This window comes from Antedon mediterranea, chromosome 9, assembly GCF_964355755.1.
Source record: "Antedon mediterranea chromosome 9, ecAntMedi1.1, whole genome shotgun sequence".
Classification (NCBI taxonomy): domain Eukaryota; kingdom Metazoa; phylum Echinodermata; class Crinoidea; order Comatulida; family Antedonidae; genus Antedon; species Antedon mediterranea.
Genome location: NC_092678.1, coordinates 5947492 through 5971747, shown reverse-complemented (window position 1 = coordinate 5971747; position 24256 = coordinate 5947492). Strand labels below are relative to the sequence as shown.

Below are 24256 nucleotides of genomic sequence, written 5' to 3'. Positions count from 1 at the left end.
GCCTGTCAGGCCTCAAGTGTGGCTTAGCTTCATTAAACATGTAGTCTTCATTCTCAATGTCACCAACGTTCAAAAGTACATATAAATATTTTAATGATGTACAGCATTAGCAAGCTTATCGCTATAGGTATACATAGTGTCAATCAATCAATTAGTTTACGTAATTGTAAATCATTTGTGAAATGTAAATTTATTATTAATCGCTCTTAGTTTAGAAGCAAGGCAGGTTCTGGTTTTGGCCTACGGCAGCTGCAGTGCAGCGCCTACATTGATCAGAACACTGGGAGAGGACCCATTCTCTTTTTGAGTAGAATACCAATTATTGTTGCATCCCATTATGTATTGTACTGGTGTACTTTAAGTTGATTACACCGGAGAGTTTTATAATGTAAAGGTATTTATCATATCATCCTTAAAATTAACTGAAAGTATGAGGAAATTAGGATTAGGCCCTCCACAGACTCACGGCAGTCATCAGTGCAGGGCCTACCGAGATCAGCACACCGGTAGACAATCCTCTACTCTTTCTTAATAATGTTAATCTTCTTCTTTTTTCCTATTATGTCACTTAATATAATTTGGGAATATTATGTGACAGACAAAAAATGCTAGAATTCGCGACACTCCGGACCGAGAGGAGCATGGAGTTGAAACATATAACGTCATGAGCATATTGGGAAATTGCTGTTATTATTATTATTATCGAAAATAAGAAATTTGCAATAATAGATCAAGTATTACCCACAAAATAGATGTACAGTATTTCAAGAATAGCAAAACGATTGTAATAATGTATCATGTACATGTATCATGTTGTTTAATTTTAAATGTCGCTCGCTGTTATTGCTTAAAGGTGCGCATTCATCACACCCCTTTTTTTAGTACTCTAGCTATGAATAGAACGCATGTGTAGTCCCTTGGGGAATAGTCTTCGACATTCAGAAAGTAATCGCAGTAGCAACACCATTCTAAGGGAATCATTACATCCGTCAATGTGGAGATGATGTAGTGATTGAACTTATGCGCTATGTGAGAAATGGCGCACAATTCAACATTTGGTTTATAGGTGCATAGGTACCGCATGCAGATACAATATGTTCGTAAATTACCTCTAAATGGTGCGTATCTTTCGTATACGTAACAATGCGCACCATAGTGTCATTGTCGTCAACTATTTTTACATATACATTCAAATATGTGGCCATACATGCCATACTGTATTTTGTCTTTACGTCTTTTATGTGTAAACTGACTTTGGGGTTGGGTCAACCGGCTCAGCTACAGTGATTAAGTTCACTTAGGTTGACCCTGGTCTCCCCAATTTCAGTTTTTTTTGTTTTGTATATACTTAAATAGACCAAATAAATAATGAAATGAAATTAAATTAAATGACACGCATTCAATGTTAAACTGTTTGGACCAATATATTTCCGAAGTGTAGTAGAGTGTATATAAAATGCTTAATGTTGATTCTCACCAGAAACACACTGCACAGATACTGTATAAGCCCAACGCAAGTGATTTGATCCACTCACTTACGTTGCCTCTATGTCCTTGCGTCTCTAGTGGGAATCAACCTTAATTAAATACTATTCTTTCATTGTGACTATTGAGAGAAAATATATGTTTTTATGTTAAATGTAACATTACTTCTGCTGTGTATTATACTTGTGGGAGTAAAAGGCGCATGCTTAAATTGAGCAAAAACTTAAATTCTAGTTTATGTGTGATTTCTTTCACTTCTGCAAGATTTATTTTCTGCAAATCACATTTGTCTGTGAATTTAACAGGTAAGTGTAACATGTTTGATGATAATCAATATTTTGAAACATTCCCATCGAGTTTAGTCTAGTTTACAAATTATTAATATCTGCACATTCTGTTTCCTTAATGTTTATTTTTGATGAAAGGAAAACTTGATGTTATTTGATGGATGGACCGTTTGTTACTGAATACTCAATTTTCTATCTGCATCATGTTGAGTATTATTTAACCGCTTTCTGTAGATATTAAAAAGGAAATAAAAAAATAAATTAATGAAATTAGGAAGCTTTAGCTGCATAAATGTGACCAACGATGATGGTATGATGATGAGAAACTGAATGTTGAATAGTAGCTAACCGAATGTAGAATAGAAGTCTAATCAATAGAATGGAGAAGAAGCTCATTAAATGAACTCCAAAGTTAAGTCTTATCAACTAACTCTTCCAAAATAGAATCTACATCGTAGTTTCATTGATTTATGGCATAAATCTAGGAGCTTATTTTGTCAAGAACGATTCTTGACAATTTGATAGATAACTGTTGCATTTATCTTGTCTTCTGATTTTATTGTGAATTACATTTCCTGTAGTTAGCATAATTTTACTCTAATCTGTGTAATCATTTTTATAGTTGCTAAAGTGTTATATTTATCGATACATATAGATGATTTTTTCTCCTTGTATGCTAATCTTCTAGAAGTTTGAACTTCTGTAGTTGAGGCCTATACAAGGTGTTTTATGGTTAACAATGTTGGATCTCTCTTAGTCCGGTGGCGCGAATCTTGCTGTAATGGTCATCACTTTTTCATGGCAACATTTACTGTCCACAGCTGATGATGTTGTCAATCCTTGTCCAATCCATTTTTTGACATCATTTTCCCATGACATTGTTAGGTGTCGCCATTTTTGTTATTTCTTTATCAAAACCTCTTTGACGAATGACATGACTGAAGAATCTTGTGCCGTTGGTTTTCATAGCATCATTGCAGGGTTTATGGTGTCTACACCCAGTGATTCATCTTCATTGCAAGGGAACTCGAAGGACTCTTCTATATGCCCCCATCCCAAAAGCATAAATCTTTTGTTTGTCAGATTAAGTAATAGCCTATGAAATGAATCCATATGATGACTATAATACCTACTTCAGACTTACGCAATTTCTGTTGTAATTTGACTGACTGATAGAGACGTTTATTCACAATTTGAGAATCAGTAATAATGGTGAATTAATGGTGAATTAATGGTGTTGAAAATACATTTGTAGCATTCAGTCAAATTTCTTTTTCACAACGTGCCACTCAACTACGCAGCTATCAAGTCAAAAAGTCATTCTGCACATGCTCAGGAACATGAGCTTGCCTAGAATAAATGTTTTATTAGATAGGCATGTCGTCTAGTGACTCATAATTATAACATTGCAGATCCTTCTACAATGAAATGTACAAAGTTATGCATTATTATGAGTTTTCCGAAACAAATTAATCAACCCTCATTTAACTCAATACAGATTTTAGGGGAGGTATTAATAAATATATATTTAATCCATCCAGTTACCATATGTTTTCATATAAAACATTCGTAGAAACCTTTTAAAGTATTAACAACATTTCATGGAAAAAATGTATCCGTTTTACATTTATATAGAATAAATTTCTGCATAATTTAACGCAATTAGGAAGTTTCAGATAAAAACTAGGACTCGATTTCCGATTTCATTTGGAATCTTATTTACAGTTGTTAGTAGAATATCTCGATAAGATGGACTTGCCGGCAGCAGCAGCAATATATATGGTTAACTTCACTTACATTTTCCATTGCTCAAGAGATGGATTAACAGAAAAGCAAATTATCATTAAGGAAAAAACTTTGCATAATATGTATATATATCTTATAAGAATTTCATCAGACTATATAGTAGTATTTACATAGCGATTGGAATATTTTTGCTTTGTACAAGCAGGTTTCAGTACTTATTTTTGAGTAGCCAGGTAGTTATAGCATGGTTCCTTCAACATATAGTTGTTAAAGTAACATATGTTCTCTAAGCTCTCCTTGATTATATTTCTGGTGGTAGAACAAATTTTCTCAGAAAAGGAGAACCCAGCTTATCTTTTGAAGGGTTTCCCCTAATGTTCTGGTCCATCTCAGTACCTTCCATTTGGGAGCTTTTTATTTGCGACAACCGACTAAAGTATTTCCTGTTAATTTGGCAATATTTAGGACGTATTTCTAAGCTCCCTAATGTAGACAGATGAATGGAAACCATTTGATGGTTGATGTATGACAAAAAGGGACCTTGGGGTAGATGAAGGTTGCTGTCTTTGTTGTCCACACCACTGCGCAATTTAAGCTATACGTCTCAATTATTCAAAATTTATTTGGCAGTTCTTTCTGCTTTTTGTACAACATAATAATAATAATGTATTGTTTGTCACAACATAATAACTGATGAACTTCTATGTTCTTGGACAATTAGAGGCTTTGGTAACTTATGTACAGTCCATCTCTGTTGATGATGTGTCTTCTGTTTTACTTGTGCTGTTTAAAGATCCCTTCCCTGCAATTTTGGACGTTTTTTGGAAAATAATACATATATATCACTTTAAAAACATTAAACCATGTCATTCCTTGTCTTAAATGTACGTTTTATGGTAAATTATGATAAAAAGTGAGAAACAATGCACTACCTAAGTAGCTTGCGGCGATCGACCTCTCGTGGACGGTCTTAGGCCTAGCCTAGCTAGGCTTAGTTTTGTAGGCCTAGCTGGTAAACATCGATAACGTACGAACATCGTACGCTAGCTATATACCTAGCCGGACGTTGTATAGTTGCTGCATTAATTGTCTTTCTATTTTTGCCAGACTCCGTTGATACAAATTGGGGAAAACCCGGTATTTTCGCTGAAAAGTTAGGAGTCTTCCATTTGTTTTGGCTTCACGATCGATCGAAAAGTGGGCGAATTACAGGTGAAAAACAAAAATATCAATCCGCGCGCAATGCATTTTGGGATTTATAGCGGGCCGCTATAATTATTAGAATCGATTATTTTTCACATTTTTAACCGTTTAAAGACAAAAAAAGTTATCGCAATAGGACCATATAGTATTATTTTTACATTAAATATAGTTTGTGATCTTAAATTAGATCTAAAAAACGTAGGGAATGTGGCTTTAACTGTGTACTTTGTTCTAAATCTAAAATTTATAAATTAAACTTACGATAATTATTATTGTATATTCAGGAATAGCCGCTCCATAATCTCTTTGCTTTTCTTCTTTATATCTATATTTTATATTTTTAAATTTATACTAACAAATATATTTTTATTAATATTATAATCATAACAATAAATATTTTTAAAAATATATATAAAATATTATTTATCGCATAATATACAGTCTAGGATAATTAGGCTATTTGTTATTCAAAATCACACCCAACTGCTATTTTCATCTCCTATATACGGAACATCATTTGGATAATAGAACAAATCACATATCTACACATAATCAAACATTGTATACTCTATCTCTAACAATATTTTAATCTTCTATCGACTAAAGCTGAAGTATAGTCGTTATGTCGGGACCGTTCTATGGTCACCACTAGGTATAGGCTTACTTCATCAAGGCTTCTATGAATGGATGTACTGGTTGGGAGCAGAAAAGCTAGTAGACCATACCCAGTACCGTTTTGATTACGATCAATCGGGAAATTACCTCACGAAGAAATATAAATTTGTACTTTACGCTTTGTATTTATAAATATCAAGGTCTCTGTACTTTCTTGCGTACATTTTTCACCTGCCGCCGTTGGTGCTCAGGTGAATGTTACCATTTTAACTGGCAAGAATGTCTATTTTCTTTGACATTTTCAATGCTTTGAGCGTTTTAATCACCTTCTCTCACCTGTCTGTGCTTTGCATTTTAAACTTCATATTCATTGATTTTTACTGTTAAATAAAATTAGTTATATTCATGTGTGAAAATAATCTTATTTTTTCTACTTTTGTTTTTTTATCTCCTTTATAAAACTAAGACTTAAAACCACGATCATGAGATTTTGAAGTAAAGTACTTTGATATAATCACACTGCAATGAAAAAAAATATAGAAATTGTTGTGGACATATTAAAGTGGTACTTAATTGGTTCAGAACTCTTTCAGTTTATCGTTAACTGTTGATTTTTATTTCATGAAAACAAGATTTGGCATGTTTGCAACAATATAGTTGGGTGTGGTATTGTTTTAAATTTTTCTATATCCGATTTTAATTTGTTTGTGAGTTGTCACCTTTTGGAGAACAGTTATGTATTGTAGAATAACTTGTTGATTTAATTAATTTTGAATTCCTTGTTTTAGAAAAATCAGGAGAAATTGCAATTTAGCAGCAACATTTTAAGTATGGCAAATTGTTGGATATTTTTGTACTGTTGCAAATAATAATATTTTAGTTTGAAATAACTTTAAAGATACATAGATTTTGTTGAAATATTTAAAATGAAATCAAATCAACCAAAATTGCCATTTTATGGTGTGACTACTACAAACAGTTGCATACTCAAAATTGTGTCGTTTAAAACAACGTAACCGATTAACATCAAATACTAGAAACACTCCCATTAAACATATATACATATATACAAGCACTTAAGTTGATGGTCTGTTCAACAGAATGCTGTCAAATTTCTTGCTCTGAGATGGACAGTTTGATTGACAATTTATTTGTTAATGTTTGCTCTGTTTTTAACATCAGTTAAAAATAAAGGAATTTATAATCATATTAATCTAAAAAGCCATTTTTGATGAATAAGTAACACATTTTGCATTTGGATTTTTTTGAACATTTTTAATTCTATACAATTTTCTTTTGTAAAACTTCACTTCCAGAAAAAAGAAAACAAACATTCTTTGTCACTTTCTTAGAATCCTGTATTCTGTACATACTTAAGTTTTCTTGTCAATATTTGTATTCTTTGTTACATTTCTTTTGTAGTAAATTAAGGATTATTTTATTGCAGTAACTATCTTACTGCGAATAAAACATTTTATAAGTTTTTTTCTGATCTATGCAAAAGTTTATAAGAAAGAAATTGCAATAATGCGTATGATTACCCAAAAGGTTTGTAAAATAATCGCATATCCTGGCTATCATCCAACATGCTCTTGCTTAACAATACTAAAACCAAATTTATCATACGTTCCAAATTCAATATTCCCTCGATTTCTTTTAATTCCTGTACAATTTTTCCATCACCTTTTGTTAAAAATCTTGGGGTTTATTTTGATGGATTATTATCCTTCAACAAACATACAAGTCATGTTACAAAAACTACTAACTTCCATCTACGTAACATTGCTTGCATTCGAAAGTATCTGTCAAAGCGTACTGCCTTTACATTAATAAATGCCTCTGTCACTTCTCGCCTTGATTATTGCAACTCTCTTTTTTTTGCCCTACCGAAATCTTTAATGAATCGACTCCAACGTCTCCAGAACACTGCTGCACGCATCCTAACTCTTACTAGAAGATCCTCACACATATCTCCTATTATATATAACCTCCATTGGCTACTTATTGACTCCCGTATAAAATATAAGATCCTTTTACTAACATTTAAGGCGCTATTTCTTAAACAACCTACTTATCTCCTTGATCTTCTTCCCTCCTACACCCCTCTTGCTTGTCTTCGTTTGGCTGATCAAAACCTACTACTTGTTCCTAGAATTAACACCAAATCTTATGGACAAAGGTCTGCAGCTTCTCTTTGGAATTCTCACCCTCGTCATTTTACTAAATCAACTTCTATTGCTATTTTTTAAAAAGAACGCATCCATTATAAGCGCCTTTGATTTTTACTTCGGTTTAGTTGATTCTGGCGCTATACAAATTATAAACAGGTTTAAGATTAAAATAAATGCAGTAACTGCAGTAGAATCATTTTGACAAGGTCCCTTACGATGGACACACCTTCTTTCAAGAGGCGCGCCACTTTTTCAAAGTGTAGCTTCCAAATATTTACTGCTATATATTATGATAACACAAAAAAAGATCTAAAGCCTGGTCTATACAAAAAAAAAGTGTGATGTGCCCAAGTAGGGTAGTGATATTACATCATTATTTTTTTTGTAAAATAAAGTTTGATAGTGTAGACAGAGCTTTACAATGGAGAAGAATTTTATATACTATAATTCTCTTCTCTCTCTCGTACTAATGTTGGGAAAAGAAAATCATTGAAATGTAGAATAAAAATAGAAAGTAAGTAAGCTAGAGCATCATCAGTAGGTGTGCAAATACTATTATATTGTAAACCTCTAGGGACAAGGATCTATAACAAATAACAAATATAATTAAAATTAGTACAATTCATTGGAGATAACCAATATAGTCTGTCACCATCATGTACATTCTGCAGTATTCAGTCAATGAATGTACTTCTATTGCAACTTGTTGAATTATACAATAACATTTTCAATACAAAATTCATTAAAAAGTATTCAGAGTCTAGTACGGCGTTAATATAACACAGGGCCATTTCTTTGCCATAACTGAGATTTGGGAAAGTAATTCTGGGCACATTGTGTTGAATACTTTAAATCAAGACCACAAAATGGCATCTCTTTGGCACATAGATCATGTCAAAAAGTGTTCAGGGAACACAAATTGGCAAGTCTATGGCATAAAGCTCTGTCTACACTATCAAACTGTATATGACAACAAAATGTGATGTGCCCGTACATGGACACGAGGATATCATATCACTACCATATATGGGAACATCATACTTTGTTTGTCAAACTACTTTGATAGTGTAGACAGAGCTTTAGAAAACTTCTGCAAAGGAATGTCAGGAGGTTGAAGCAAACATCTATTTAGAATTTCTAGGAAATGAATATTTCTTGAAAATGGACTATCGATCAATGTCAGTTGGCATTGTAAAAAATGTAAAAAATAAATTGTTGTATTTTGTATCTCCATGAAGATTCAGCCACTGATACCCACAGCATTTTTTTGTGATATGTGCAGATAATCAAATTGCAAAGCACATGTCATAATCTTCAACTTTTTTGTTATGAATAATTATTTTAATTCGTTTATTTTTTACTTTTCTTCAAAATGTAATTTAATCTGTAGCCCAAGAAATATCCAAATGTTGTTTTCTTTCTCGATTTCAAATATCTGTCAGCGTAAATTTCCACGAACATGCAAAGTTGACATATCACGTCCTCAGGATTCGTAGTAATCATCCATATACAAATCAAGTAATGTATACAATTTTGTTTTGTAGATCCAGATGATTTTTCTTTACGTTACTAATAATTAAATTAAAGTAGAAATCTAAAGGATCGTTTTATACATTAAAGATGTTCTGTTCATCTCACTTTTATTGCACAAAAAACGAAAAGCAAATGATTACAAATGGTATTGTTTACTTAAGACTTATTTTGGTGGTTCAATAATTACATAACATTACATACAAAATATGAAATTGGAGGTTAAGTAACGCCGTCCCAGTTTTCGTTAGCTAATCACTAAAAGGCCAAGCAATAAAAATAATATGAAATTACTCAAATCTGTTGATTTGTGTGTCACCTGTTGTTAGCTTAATTATACGTACAGTCGTCATGATAATCTAAAGGCCTGACTAGGTGCTCCCTTAGGTGTGTGATGGTGCGCAATGGCCCGTTTGTCGCCCAATTGCCCACAATAAAACCCACACATATGTTACGCTTCAGCGCATTATTTGCCCATTACCATATATTTCATTCCATGTGATAGTTCAGATATAGAGTTTGTTTTTTTACTGAACGAGAAGTAGAATATTGGGAGATATCAACTGCTTGTAATCTAGAGCAAAGTTTGAAAAGTTGTTACTACTTCAATCTTTTTAAATAGTTTCTTTTTTTGTTGAAATTTCTTAGTAATTGTTACTACTATAGGTGAACTTGTGGGTTGTATTTGTTTGTTTTCGTTTCATTTCCTGATTGTTAACAATAAACAATAATACTATTCTGTTAATTACTAATTTCAGCTTTAAGCTTGTTTCCCTCTAGGATACAACGCAAGCGAGTTGACCAACAAAAAGCGACAACTTGAATGATCCATCGCTTGTGATTGGTCAAATTGCTTGTGTTGCATTTATATCCTTTGATAACATTGTTGTTTTGACCAATTTGTTTTTGGATTTGCATACTTCATCAACTTGTTCTACTTCTAATGCACCAACTTCTACTTATTTTTAGAAATTTCTTAGTAATTGTTACTACTTCAGATGAACTCTTGGGTTGAATTTGTTTGTCTTCGTTTTATTCCCTGATTGTCTGTTGATAGGTGTAAACATTAAGCTATTTCTTAGAAATACTTATTTGAAATACTTCCCTGGGCACTCTCTTGATGAGAAATCAATAACTTAGGAAGTATTAATCTTGTAAATGTTTTCTCTTCTTTTTCTGTCCATTTTTGCCGATGATGACTAGACCATGCATATAAAGTGTCTAGTGAGATATATGTTGTGTATCAGCCTCTGAACTGCCAATATGTTTAGTAAAGTGAATGGTTATGCATCGTATTGAGTGAAAATATCTCGGTAAACTTGGTTGGTCTTTTCCTAAAAATAGTCATCTCAGCTGTTAGCATTTCCCACCACTGGAAATAGTGGTATGATTTGATTTGAACTCACTTTGCCATTAATACATCAATAATAAGAAAGAGAATGCTATAGTTTGTTGGAAACTGCAAAAGGTGCAAGGAAAGAGTAGCGCCCAAGCTGGTGACCTGAATGGCGACCCAGGGCAAAGAAATTGAATTTAAAGGTTAATATTGAATGTGGATTTGCTGCAAAAAGTGAAGAAGCACATACACATGTGCAAGTCTGTTCTTGTAATCCATCAGTAGACGCTGGATAGATAGATTGCTGATACAGAAAAAAAATACGACCAGCAAAAAAAAAACAGTGCATCATAAATTTGAAAGGATTTGCATCAGTCTCACAATAAAACTTGGCATTTAGGAGAGGTTTTTGTTGCCAAGAACATCAACCAGATTTATTAAATATTACAATTAAGATTGCAAAAACTATTGAGCTAAAGATGGTTAGAACTCTGTTTTCTGAGACAAGAAGAATTCAAATATCAATATTTGTTAACCTTTCTAATGAAAATTGATAAGTAATGCTTACAAACTTTAAACAGAAGGCAAAAAAATGAAAATCATTATAACCATTAATGTCATCATTTGAAAGTCAAGGCTCACAAATTCTGATTTGAGAATATTTTAATTTAAGAGGCAGACTGACTCCAATACTAATAACATACATGATCTACATACTCCAATTTCCTATATTAATTAGTGTTTCTTCAATTGTTCATGTTCGAATGCATGGTTAATGTAGGGTAGTATAATCTCAAGGCTTGCTTGATTGAAAATACAAAAGTTATTATTAGGACAAGAAATGAGACATACAGTATACGTATAACTGGATTTTGTGAATATGTTATGTGCAAAGTGGACAGTTTGCAGTGTATAAACTTGTTCCTTATTTTGTTGTTACCATATAATTATAGTTACTTCTGCCTTTATTAGTACTTTCCAGTTTGCTTTTATTTTTTTCTATTGTTTATCTTCTTTGTTCCTTGATATGTTCCATCTCATCTGGCAATTGCTATCTGTTTCGTACGTAAGACTTACGGCAGACATTTTTTCCTGTTGATGCATTCTCTCCTCGAAATCATTCCCATCATTTGAATTGACTGCTTAGAATGTATTTTGTCTGAGCCCTTGTGTAACAAACTTGAATATCAAGTGAAGGCCCCATTTGTTTGATGTAAATAAATGCGTGGAGCTTATTTTACAAAAAGCATATTTCGGTTCTTTTCCATTTTTATTTCTGACAACCACACTTTCAAGAGTACTAATGTAAGATTGCATAAGATTTTTTCTTTTTGAAATGCCAACCATTTTGAATTATTACAATAGCAATACACTCAAGCACAACAGTTATTCTTTTTCTGAATGCAATAATGTTGTGAATCAATAACATTATAAAATGATTAACTGACTGAGAGACAAGCGACCTGTGACCTTTACAATGTACGTCACTTTTTGTTACATTTCCATTTATACACATTGATTTATACTGGTGTATTTCAGTTATGATAGTATAATGATAAAAATTAATTACCAAGTTCAATTGGAATTAATGATATCTCTTTCCTCATCATCATCGCCCATTTTCTACCCACTCATTTTTTTATTTCTGTACTTGCTAATAATGTCAAGAAAAGCAACAAAAAATGTGTGTTCTTTTTCGTTATTCCGGCCAGTTGCTAGTAGTTCCGATTGGCAGCGTGTAGTTTGACTTGTTCCTAAAAAACATATCACTAGTTCAGTTAGTTGTCACTAGTTCAGTTAGTTGTAACTGGTTCAGTTAGCTGTCACTAGTTCAGTTAGTTGTCAGTAGTTCAGTTAGTTGTCACTAGTTCAGTTAGTTGTCACTAGTTTAGATAGTTGTCACCTGTTTGGCTACTTGTTTAGTTACTACTTGTAACTTTTTCCAACTAGTTGTTTCTAGGTGGCGTATTAGTCACTAGGTTAACCAGTCATTGTGGCTAGTTGTGTTCTGCTACTTGTGACTTCTATGGCTACTTGACACTCTTGTTTGGCTATTTGTCACTTGTTCAGCAAGTTATCACTAGTTCAGTTACTAGTGTTGTCACCAGTTACGTTAGTTGTCACTCTAAGTCAATTTTGTTATAATTCAGCTAATTGTCACTAAGTTTATACTACTTCGGCTAGATGTCACCATTTCAAATAAAACTCAACTTTTTCAATACATTGATCATATATCAAATATTCTTTAGTGCACTTCCCTTGTGGTTTTACAATGCTTCGCTGGGTGTTTAATGACATGAGTACAAAATATCCCCAGAATTCTAATTTAAGAAGTCAAATTAAATTTCAAAAGGCCATAAGGATTAAAATTCTCACATTGAAAATTACAGCGACATTAAAAATTATAGTTGACATTTTTTGTCATTCTTGTCTTGCATTCTTCTTTGCATTGTTTTTGTTGAAGGTGTCATTGAAACTATATGCAACTCCCTCCAATTAAAGACTGCTGACCCGCGACTCTGAATGATTGTCTACATTTTACCATTAAAAAAACTGCTCCCTCTAATTGAAGATTCCCTCTAATTAGAGACCAAGGACCATGGTATTGGAGACTCAACTGAACATTTTCCTTCACATTTTTCTTCCAAGAACACTTTAAAATAAACTTTTGAAATTAAAGCATTTTTGGTGTAGAAAAGCTATTGGAAATTTGAAGAAAATTACTGCTAAAATCTGGCTCCCAAAGTGGTCTTTAATTGGAGGTACACTTTTTAGAGTAGTACAGATTTGTCTTCCTCTAGTTTTAGGGTTGTTACTCCATATGTAATATTGTGATTTAAAGCCAGTAATTTAACTGTAACTGTAAGTACGTTTTAGTTTTAATACAATACAACAATTAGTTTGTTGATTTGATTTATTTGAACAATAATTGTATATAAAATACTGTTTTATAACACAATTATGCTGTCTAAAAACTAAAATATTCAGTAAGTAAAATTAATCGTTTTTGTAAAAACCATTACAATGTTTGTTAAATAATTTACTGCCTGCCTGCGAATTAACTAATTAATATATGCCTACTAATTTTATAATTTATTTAAGTAAAACATGGAATTAAATTCCAAATAATTTATTATCTTAAAATCTACATGTATATGCTCTAATTCAGTCATTCAAAGTTAAATCATAATATGTATATTAATGTGTTGCTAATGGCGAGGTAGCCTTCATTGTCAAAATGTCATTGCTATTGTTTTTGTTTGAGATGTCATTTGTTATTTTATTAAGTAACTATTTTATGAGAGTAGTTTTCTTGATAAGGAGGTTTGTACCTTGAATTGGGGTGTTCCAAAAGCTAGGCTCGCAAAATCAGTTGCTCTTGAACCCGTGCAACCAAAAATGCATGGCAACAAAAATTAAAATGGTCAGATGGTCTGATGGGCAACCAACAAAATTTGTAAATCATCAAACAGTATATTCAAATTTCAATATTTAGAAATGATGTATGGAAAGTATTCAAATGCATACTTGTTCTGATTTTTTAAAACAAAGTATTTAAATTTATTTAAAACTAACCTATAACAGAGAAGCAATTGAATTACAATGAAGTCCATTTAGTTTGTTCTTGATAGTAATACGAATTCAATTGGTTTTTGTTTTTAAACCTTTCTTTTTACTTTATTAATTCTGACTCATAGATACATGAATAAAAGATTAAACAATCAGTGCTTAGAATACAATAGATACATTCATTACAAGTACTGTAGAATTAATTTATAGGATTGTTTCTTGATTATTTATTCATAATAATATAGATGTTGAAACAATATAATGTCATTATTGTATGTCCTAATAACCTATTTCTATTGGCCATGTAATTTCAAAACTGCATTTATTATAAATTTCAATATTAAATATTTACCATCATCATCGTTATCATCATCTTTACTGACAGAATCTCATTCCGAGTGTAGTTGCACGTGAAGATTCCCTAAGGACGTAACGCAACAACTTAGGTGCCATGCAATGATTTGACCAATTACAAGCGACAGTTTGGATGATCCCTTGCGTCATGATTGGTCAAATTATTCATGGCAGACTTGTGTCCTTTGTTGCTTTGTGTTAAGCTGCCACCAAAAGGCACTCGGTCTTCTGTCCATGACACGAGCTGAGATGGACCAGTACATGGGTAACTCCAAGAAGACTTTCTATCGCCAGAACTATAGTATGGTCGAGGAGTGCCTTGAAACATTTGACATTTAATATTTTCTAAATTACTCTCAATTTGCACATTTTAAATATTTCTAGCAGCTCAATCTTCTTCAAATATTTAAAGCAAATAAAAATTTCAATAGAAGAGATTATTTAAATAAATTCTGAAAATGAAATAAATATTCATAAGCATGTGAAAAATAATAAATTTGTCTGTGTTTTTCTTTTTGTAGAATTTCTTAAATCAGTTCAGTCATCTGAGTACCCTACAACTTCTTTATAATTATGCAGACAGGGACAGAAAAGCGGTAAGTAAAATATTTTAGATATTCTTCACACTATCAAGTTATATTGTTGAGTTATCACCTTGTTGAGTTATCATCTTGTTGAGTTATCATATTGTTAAGTTATCACCTTGCTGAGTTATCACCTTGTTGAGTTTTAACATCTTGTTGAGTTATCATCGTGTTGAGTTTTATCATCCAGGTCTAGTTATCATCTTGTTGAGTTTTATCATCTTGTTGAGTTATCACCTTTTTGAGTTTTAACATCTGGTTGAGTTATCACCTTGTTGAGTTTTATCATCTTGTTGAGTTTTAACATCTTGTTGAGTTTATCATCTTGTTGAGTTGTCATATTGTTGAGTTATCATATTGTTGAGTTATCATATTGTTGAGTTATCATATTGTTACGGTATCATCTTGTTGAGGTATCATATTTTTGAGTTATCATCTTGTTGAGTTTTATCATCTTGTTGAGTTATCTTGTTAAGTTATCTTGTTGCGTTTCATCATCTTATTGAGTTTTATCATCGTGTTTTGAGTTTTATCATCTTGTTGAGTTTTATCATATTGTCGATTTTTATCATCTTGTTGAATTTTATCATCCTGGTTGAGTTTTATCATCCTGGTTGAGTTTTATCATCTTGTTGAGTTTTAACATCTTGTTGAGTTTTAACATCTTGTTGAGTTGTATGATCTTGTTGAGTTGTATCACCTTGTTGAGTTGTATCATCTTGTTGAGTTGTATCATCTTGTTGAGTTGTATCATCTTGTTGAGTTGTATCATCTTGTTGAGTTTTATCATCTTGTTGAGTTTTATCATCTTGTTGAGTTTTAACATCTTGTTGAGTTTTAACATCTTGTTGAGTTGTATCATCTTGTTGAGTTGTATCATCTTGTTGAGTTGTATCACCTTGTTGAGTTGTATCATCTTGTTGAGTTGTATCACCTTGTTGAGTTGTATCATCTTGTTGAGTTGTATCATCTTGTTGAGTTGTATCATCTTGTTGAGTTTTAACATCTTGTTGAGTTTTAACATCTTGTTGAGTTTTAACATCTTGTTGAGTTTCATTATCCTAGTTCAGTTTCATTATCCTAGTTCAGTTTCATAATCCTGGTTCAGTTATATCATCTTGTTGAATTATTATCATCTTGCTGGGTTACATATTGCTGGGTTATCATGTTGCTGGGTTATCCTGTTGCTGGGTTATCCTGTTGCTGGGTTATCCCGTGTTGGGTTATCCCGTTGATGGGTTATCCCATTTTTGGGTTATCCTGTTGTTGAGTTATCCTGTTGTTGAGTTATGCTGTTGTCGAGTTATCATCTTTTTTATCATCTTGTTGAATTTATCATGTTGAGTTATGTTGAGGTATCATCTTGTCAATTTTCAATATACAAATTTGAAATGTTTTCAAAGTTTTTTCCTGCTATAAATATAAGTAGGTCATCCATTTTCTTTAATAGTACTTTGCCATTTTACAGTGTAATCTATCCCTAGTCGTATAGCAATATAGTATAATCATAGATAATGGATGGGCAGAAGTTAATTACAGTAATCCTATAAAGAAACCCATATTATATAAAGTATTGTGTCATATAGTGCTTCAACCTTCTCTATGTGGCACTTATCTTTATACTCTTATATTCTGAATTTCGGCAGTTGATAGAAATAGTCTTGCTTTTGTGCGATGGTTTGTATTAATTATACCTCTTTTTGCTGAAGTACCCTTTTCAAACTAGACACTAGCAGCGGAAGTGATGGAATTTGTCAAACTAGCTTACAATCACCCTCTTTTGTGGAAAAAAGAACCAAAACAAAATGTAAACTTGGAGCACGATTTTGTGCTAGAGATAAGTTAGATATATGCTGGCCAAAATGGGAGTGTTGACATGTGTGCCCATCACCAGCCCAGACATACTGTAGTATGACTAAGATGTTGCCGTTCCCATTATCTTATTTGAATTTTCTGTGATCGGTCATGGTCGATGTTTATGTTAATTTTTTGACTTTCCAATCTCTCATTGTGTAACATCTTAAGAAGACACAAACCTATATTGCAAATTACTAACTTCTTTAACTTTATTCTTAATAATACGGCTTTACCACGTTGAAACACCGGTTCTCGTCAGATCACTGAAGTTAAGCGACGTGGGCCTGGTTAGAGCTTGGATGGGAGACCATCTGGGAATAAACGGGTGCTGTATACGGAGCTGGGGTCCCGTTAGGCATTTGAAATCAGCACTGCTGATTCTTATGGCAGCCCCTGCATCTAGTATCTGCCTCAGACCTCTGGTCAAGGTGGGCACTGGACGAGAGAAGCCCTTGATCAATGTTAGGACCAATCAAGGTGCTTTAAACAGTCCTGGCTTTGTTTGTATCAAACCTGTTAGTGGCGGTAATTATCGCTGTTGGTTTCGATTAAATTAAATAAAATTTAAAAAAAAATAAAATAAAAAAATAAATTCTATACTTATTATTATAGCTGATGTATATTAAAGCTGACTATATCAACTGCCAATGCAATGTAACAAAAGTGCCATTATAAATGAATTCCAGATAAATCTGGATTTTCCAGATTATATCGTAAACCTTCAGATTGGAAATCATGGGCTATTAACACCCGGTCGCACTGCGACTGAACCATATTCTAATAGTAGTATAAACTTTTCGTCCCTTGAAATCCACTTGTATTATTCAATGTTATCAACTTATATTAATGTTGTTGGTGTATTCCTGACCTGATCAACATTTTTCTATCAAGGTTAGTTGCCTTTGATGTGTTCTGATTAGGGGGATTTTAGCATGGCTAGGAAATTACTTCAGATATGGTTCTTAAATCCTCAGCTAAAATGTGTATAATGTTAAAAAGAGAATCTAATCTATCAGGTTTAGTTGCCTTTCATGTGTTGCTTAATGTTAAAAGAAGGATGGTGTTGAAATATTATACAAGTAGTGGTTTGTATTCACTGATTGGGGAGAATATTTTCGTTTACAGGTCTATTTTTTTTTTTTTTTTTTATTTAATCGAAACCAACAGCGATAATTACCGCCACTAACAGGTTTGATACAAACAAAGCCAGGACTGTTTAAAGCACCTTGATTGGTCCTAACATTGATCAAGGGCTTCTCTCGTCCAGTGCCCTCCTTGACCAGAGGTCTGAGGCAGATACTAGATGCAGGGGCTGCCATAAGAGTCAGCAGTGCTGATTTCAAATGCCTAACAGGACCCCAGCTCCGTATACAGCACCCACTATTCCCAGATGGTCTCCCATCCACGCTCTAACCAGGCCCAACGTCGCTTAACTTCTTCGGTGATCTGACGAGAACCGGTGTTTCAACGTGGTAAAGCCGTATATTTTACGAAGTGGAACCAAGTAAAATAAGACAACCAGGATTTCAAGGAATGAAAATAATCTTAACATTGTTATGTTCAACACTTCATGTCTAGGCTCCCTCTATCAGGGAACATTTTCGCCAGTGTAGCATAGCAAAAAGCTATACAAAACAACCTTATTGCTACACATTTCTAAAATTGTGTAGCAAAAAATACAATACAAAACTATGTTTCTCAACTTAAAAATCAGTTTGATTAGCAATATTGCTAAACAAAATTTTTTAATGGATTTTTTCCCTGTCTATCTTTGATCTGTAACTGAAAGTTATAAACCATTTAAAGCATATAGTCTATGGCTTGCCTTGTTCATATAGTGACTATTAATTTTTCATTTGAAAAAAGAGCAGTGAATTAATATCCCGTGGTCTTTAATTTAAATTTAGATCAGGCAATACTATAAAATTAATGAGATATAAGCAATATAATAATTTTAGATTGGTATAGCAGGTGATGCGTGTTACACACCATTGACTTTATCATATAGCATTATAATTACCGATAATTAAAGATTTGTTTATAGTATATAGTTAAAAATATTAAGAGGAATTTGACCTTATTGTTATATTGTTAGGCATTGTGGTGGTTGAGTGGTTGGGACACTAAACTGTCAAACAGAAAGGAAGGATAAGGCAGCATTGAAATGAACTACTCCCCTCCTCCCCCCCCCCCCCCACCTCTCCCATGTACCCACCTATTACCCATCATTCCTTCATCTCTGTTTCAATAACAGAAAGCCAGATTCTCCCCAAAACATTAAATGCACAGACAAGCCATCAATATCATTCACAATGTATTTCAATCATCATTTCAATCTCGCAAATGGGGTATAATGTAAGCTATAATAAGCCAGATTCATCATTATTATCTTTCACTATATGTTTTAGTGATAAACTATATTTGCATGTGTATCCCATCATCCTGTAAGAGTCCATGTCATAATTGTTGTACTGCAGTTACTGCAGTATAACTCTTTAACCTTTAATTTTTTTAGCAAGCTTTTTCCGCCAGAAAAAGCTTTAATAATCACTCTTGTAAACATACACACTGTTACTTCTACATACACTTCTACATTTACTGCAGTAATTTCAGTTGAATAATGTTTACATGATCATGAGAGACAAGTTTAGAGATCAAATACACAGCCACCCTATTCGGAGTTTATGAGATTAACAGATATACAGATGGATATGTATGTGTTTTTATATTACAAGTTTGACGATAGATGCAGGACCTTAGAATGAACCCAAACTAGAGACGCGAATGTTGTAATAGTATGAAACGATTCTGATGACAAAAGATACATCAATAAGCGTTAAATGCGACATTAAACTGCAATCGCATTAATGTATGTTGACTGTTTGGTTCAACCCAGTTAATCTGATGATGTGTTTAAATGGTTGCGGTAACCATTTTAAATAGCTACCCTTCTTAGTGTGGGGATGAGACTAACAGATACATGCATTTATTTTGTTACGTTACAATAACCTTAAAATGTCGTGGATGTAGTAATGACTATGTAACCATGTCTGATGACAAAGGATATGTCAATAGATATAAGCATTAAACTGCAATCGCATTAATATACATTATGACCATTTGTATCAACCTACAGTAGTTAATATGATGTATTTAACAGCTTTCATGTTTGTTTTTTTTTAATGATTGGAGAAACATCTGTATATTGTGTTTGTTGAAGACTGTCTTATTGTTCGTAAAGTGACTTTTTATTCTGCTGAGTCAATCATGTTTTTATACATAGCAATACAGGTCGTTTGAATAAGAATGTTAATTCATGGCCGAGTGGTTATGATAGGGGTGTCGCAAAAAAATAATCAGACATTTTCACAGTTTCTTAATCATAGTTCTGGTGAACAAGTGAGAACCTGGTGCATCTGTAGTAAGGTTACTGGTGTACTGGTCCATCTTCATTCTTTGCTGGCAAAGGAACCCTTTAGGGAGATGAAAGTGGCATGTGTGGCATTTTTAGAGATCTGCAAAAATATCCAATATTTCTGTTTTTTCTGGTGAAAGTGTGAGATAATAGGGAGTTTTCGCAATCTTACGAATATGATAACGAAAATGGATACGTCACGCACATGTATTCGTTTTTCGTAAGCTAGTAAAAATCTGTTTCGCATGGCAACGAAATATTGAGTGCCTGTCTAATTTGAGCGAAGCGCAGGTACGTGTTGCTTGGTGCTTGGCTGCCTAGGCCTAGCGTAACATCAAAGCGAGTGAGGACTTTAAAAACTGCTATTTATCAAAATTGACCTGGCATTTTAGTAAATTACTTTAGTAAATACTTTCAATAAAAATATAATTATATTATAATCATGAATCATTCCTGATTTAAATGCAAAATGTGCAAAATAGATCAAAAACTATACTCGTTTTGTAGTCACGAATACGCTTTACGAATATAAAATGGGAATCAGCTCAAAGGTTTCACAAATGTGTAACGTATCCGTTTTCGTTATCGTATTCGTAAGGTTGCGAAACCTCCCTATCTATTGTCAAAAATGGTAGGAAGTGAAATCTTATGAAATAGAAATTGTAATAAAGAATGTAAACTAATATTTAAAGTTAGTTTCAATTCATTTTGATAATCAAGAAAGGGAAACAAATCTAATTGTGTGTGTTATTGAATTTACCACACACTACGATCATCAAATTTAATTGCATTAGATTCAAAATAAACTTAAATTGATTAGATATAAAAACATGCATGGAAATAAGCCAAGCCTAAATGTTAGTCTACAAATCCAAAGAACAAGGCAATAAGAATAATAGCAGATCACAGACAGATCTCAAACTCTTTCACAAGAATCAGATCTATCCTTTAACCATCTTTAGTTACCAACAGCTAATGTCCCATCCAAAGGACAAGGCGAAAGAACAAAGACATCACAGACAGATCTCAAACTCTTTCACAAAAATTGGATCCATCCTTTATAAACCATCTTTAGTTACCAACAGCTAATATCCCTTCCAAAGGACAAGGCGAAAGAACATTAAGGCATCACAGAAAGATCTCAAACTCTTTCACAAGAATCGGATCCATCCATTAACCATCTTTAGTTACCAACAGCTAGTGTCCCATTCAAAGGAAAATACACTATATACAACAAAGAATTGTTTTTTTTCCATACTGTAATGTTTTCCTTCTTTTTTTTTAATTTCAAAATCCTTCAATTCATTAATTTATTAATTTTATTTCTTTTCTTTCAGTTGGTAGATACTCTGGATCGAGAAATGCATCTCGACCTGATAGATCAGTTTGAAAAAGTTCAGCTTGCCTTCCAACAAGATCAAGATTAAAGCTAATCCTATTCAATCCGCATCGGATAATCCCCCTCCATCAAGGAAAAACAGTTAGATGTTGAACTCGTATAGTATCTTTCAGTTAACTTCAGTTAAATTCAGTTACAGACTGGTTTGTATATTTCTTTTTATGTTAACATGTTATTACTAACAGTTTTTCATTAGTAGATGAGTAACTTTTTATTTAATCTGTATGGTTATATAACCAAATCATGGCAAGTTTATCTTTACAATAATTTATTTTGAGACTTATATATTATTTTAAACGCATCTTTCAAATGTAAATGTGAAAATCCCGGTCTTTCCATCCTTAACTGGCTATTTTCCAGCTTTGTAGCTATTATTAGAATTTAAGACGAAATGATTAAGTTAATTAAAAATGTTCATCTTATCAATAATATATAAATTGTTTATTTGTTTAAAAATCAAACTTCTGAATTATTTTTTAAGCCATAAGGAATATCACTGATTGTAATCGACTGCTTTTTAGTGCCTTAGTTTAAAAGTTGTGTAAATATTAATTCTTGTGTGATATATATATATTTGAATGATAAACATATAATGTTTATAACTGTGTTTTCCAGCAATATGTTTAATGAATGTACTTATTTTATAAATGATAATTATAATTAGCAACCAAAAATCTAAATGTTTATGGACCAAAATATCTAATTATTTATTAATATTATGAATTATTTTCATAATTGAATTTGGATTTATTTAGCACACTATATAAAATTGACACTTGATATGAGGATACCAGTTGTGTCGAAATAAACCTTTCGACTCTAAAGGTCTGTCTACACTGTCAAACTTTATGTGACAAAAACTAGTTTGATAGTGTAAACAGAGCTTTAGACTTTAGTTATCGAAATATTTCTGTGACGGTCCAGTGTTATCACCTAATTCTCTGTAATGTATCTCCACATATAGCATTACCATCCAGTATCATATGAAAATTATAAATACAGTACCACATATGTTTTGGCACCTGTATTATGTTAATACCTGTATTAGGCTTATAGCCTATGATACAGGCATCACATGTGGTACATATGTAACACAGTATTACAGAATTTGCCTATGATACTGGACAATTAAAGATACAGTACTGAGAATTGGCTAGTGTGAAGTACTTATACCATGATGAATTTGTGGAAGCAATGTTGATTGGTTTGTCAACTAGCTGCTGGTGAAGATAACATTCCTAAAGTTCTGTCTACACTATCAAATAAGTTTGAAAAAAAAAGTGTGATGTGCCCAAATATGGTAGTGATATGACATCATCATGTCTATATATAGGCACATCACGTTTTTTGCCACTTAAAGTATAATAGTGTATATAGACCAGAGCTTTAGTCTTAGGATCATGTTGTACCCCGAACTCTCCTCTCACAAATATCCCATAATGCAATGTATAAATTGCTTCGCTTCCAGGGACCTATTTTTAATTTGCAGGGAATTTTTAAATAATCTTCATTATATTATTTTAATAATAAGACAAATAAAATATCATGCATTCTTTTTATAGTTGTGAGTTGCTGTTGAATATGAAATAAATGAATATGATGTATTTTCTTTATGTTTTAAACATGTTTATTTTATCTGTTTTTAAAACATTTGACAGAATTTTTTTTTAAATCTATCCCATGCATCACATCCATTATCTACAATACCGATGCCAATCATATAGGCCATAGGCCCCACCCACTGCAGCGCTTCGAGTACATAAGCCCCACCCACTGCAGCGCTTCGAGTACATAAGCCCCACCCACTGCAGCGCTTCGAGTACATAAGCCCCACCCACTGCAGCGCTTCGAGTACATAAGCCCCACCCACTGCAGCGCTTCGAGTACATAAGCCCCACCCACTGCAGCGCTTCGAGTACATAAGCCCCACCCACTGCAGCGCTTCGAGTACATAAGCCCCACCCACTGCAGCGCTTCGAGTACATAAGCCCCACCCACTGCAGTGCTTCGAGTACATAAGCCCCACCCACTGCAGCGCTTCAAGTACATAAGCCCCACCCACTGCAGCGCTTCGAGTACATAAGCCCCACCCACTGCAGCGCTTCGAGTACATAAGCCCCACCCACTGCAGCGCTTCCAGTACATAAGCCCCACCCACTGCAGCGCTTCGAGTACATAAGCCTAGGTCAAACACTTTATCCACTTTTATATTTTGTGAGATTATTGTGTACTGTACGGGACGGAACAGTGTAACATTTGGATGGGGTTTTTCTCCTCTTTCTACAAACATCAAAAGTGAAACCAAACCAAAATGTTTATTATTAAAAGTATTATTTACAGTAGTTAATTCAATTCAATTCAACTTTTATTTCAGACAATTGTCCATATGGTATAATACATTACACAAAAAAAAAATGAAAGAGAGAGGACCAAAACTTTGGCATTGATTTTTAAAAAATCGTGATTGTCCTAATGACTACAGAAATTGACTTTCATATACTGATTACATCCAAAATAGTTCACTCTAAATAAATGGCTTTATTTGTGTTGCTAGGGATTATCATTATGCATTAGTAACATGCAAAAGATGTATTTTAACTCCCTAGGTAGCTGTAAAAATGCATGCATTTGAAACACTAGAATTCAGATATTGTATTGTATATTTCATAGGCCAATACAGTCAACTCTCCCAATACCGGACTCT

General features: G+C 33.0%; 1 long non-coding RNA gene across 1 annotated transcript in view; it reads left to right on the top strand.

Annotated features, from left to right (window-relative positions):
- LOC140058986 (uncharacterized) overlaps positions 1–23483 on the top strand; it is a 36834-nt gene extending 13351 nt beyond the window's left edge. Inside the window, exons 2-3 of the long non-coding RNA XR_011847090.1 lie at positions 14819–14893; positions 21491–23483. This is a non-coding gene — a long non-coding RNA (uncharacterized lncRNA). The remainder of the gene's footprint in view (positions 1–14818; positions 14894–21490) is intronic.
- Positions 23484–24256: the final 773 nt, after the last annotated feature.